Consider the following 1,065-nt stretch of genomic DNA (forward strand, 5'->3'; position numbering starts at 1 on the left):
TCAATACCCGTCCCTTAGGATCTGACCTTTCCTTACCTCTTTGCTAAGAGTAGTTTGTGAAGTTATAATATTGTTTTGGTTGGTAGCTTTTGACGACGAGTTATAGCCACACCACTCCTACACCACCACATTTAACCGGTAATTTCATTGCCAAATCCGCATTCATACAATTAGTTGAGAGAAGTCAATTTGGAGGGATGCCTAGTGAAGATCCTCATTTACATATGGAGACTTTTTGTGACTATTGTGATGCAATTTCTCAAACCGGAGTTACTCAAGCCCAAATTCGGTGGGGGTTGTTTTCTTTTTCCTTGGTCGGAACCGCTAAGCAATGGTTGAAGAGCCTAGACAAGGCTACCCTTGGTATTGATTTATGGAAGAAGTTAGCACTTGTCTTTTACAAGAAATTCTATCCTCCGGAGAAGACTAACATGTTGAGAGCCCACATCACCGGGTTCAATCAAAGGGATGAGGAATCATTATATGAAGCATGGGAGATATTGAAGGAGACTTTTCACTCTTGTCCACACCATGGACTTAGTGAGTGGTTCCTTGTCTAACAATTTTGGAACGGTTTATATGAAGACTCATGCAATGTGCTTAATATTGGATCCAATGGGATGTTCACCGAAGTTAATGACAATCAAACATGGGCCAAAATCGAAGAGATGGCGGTTCATAATTCCCAATATAGTCGACCTCTAAAGGCTACTAGAGGAGGAAAGCATGAGGTGGATTTCGTCACACAATTGGGTGCTCAACTAAGTGCTCATATCGACACCATCTACTTGAAGTTTAAGAAGGCCATGGCTAAACTTGAAGAAGCTTCCGAATCACCCAAACAACATGTCAATGCTATGATAACATCATCCTCAATCCCAAATGGAGTATGTGAAAGTTGTGGAACCTTAGGACATGATCAAAATGAATGTAGGGGAACAAATGAACAAGTAAATTCCTTCCACGCATAAAAAAATGGCACCCCTTATTCTAACTACTATAATGAGAATACCAAATTCAATCCAAATCTTTCATACAAGAGCCAAAATGTTCAGAATCCTCAAC

General features: G+C 40.3%; 1 non-coding gene across 1 annotated transcript; it reads right to left on the reverse strand.

The window, feature by feature from the left end:
* Nucleotides 1-431: 431 nt before the first annotated feature.
* Nucleotides 432-538, reverse strand: LOC141625351 (small nucleolar RNA R71). The gene has a single exon (XR_012535137.1). It is a non-coding gene; the product is annotated as a small nucleolar RNA R71 (small nucleolar RNA).
* Nucleotides 539-1,065: the final 527 nt, after the last annotated feature.

Source organism: Silene latifolia, chromosome X (assembly GCF_048544455.1).
Source record: "Silene latifolia isolate original U9 population chromosome X, ASM4854445v1, whole genome shotgun sequence".
Taxonomy (NCBI): Eukaryota; Viridiplantae; Streptophyta; class Magnoliopsida; order Caryophyllales; family Caryophyllaceae; genus Silene; species Silene latifolia.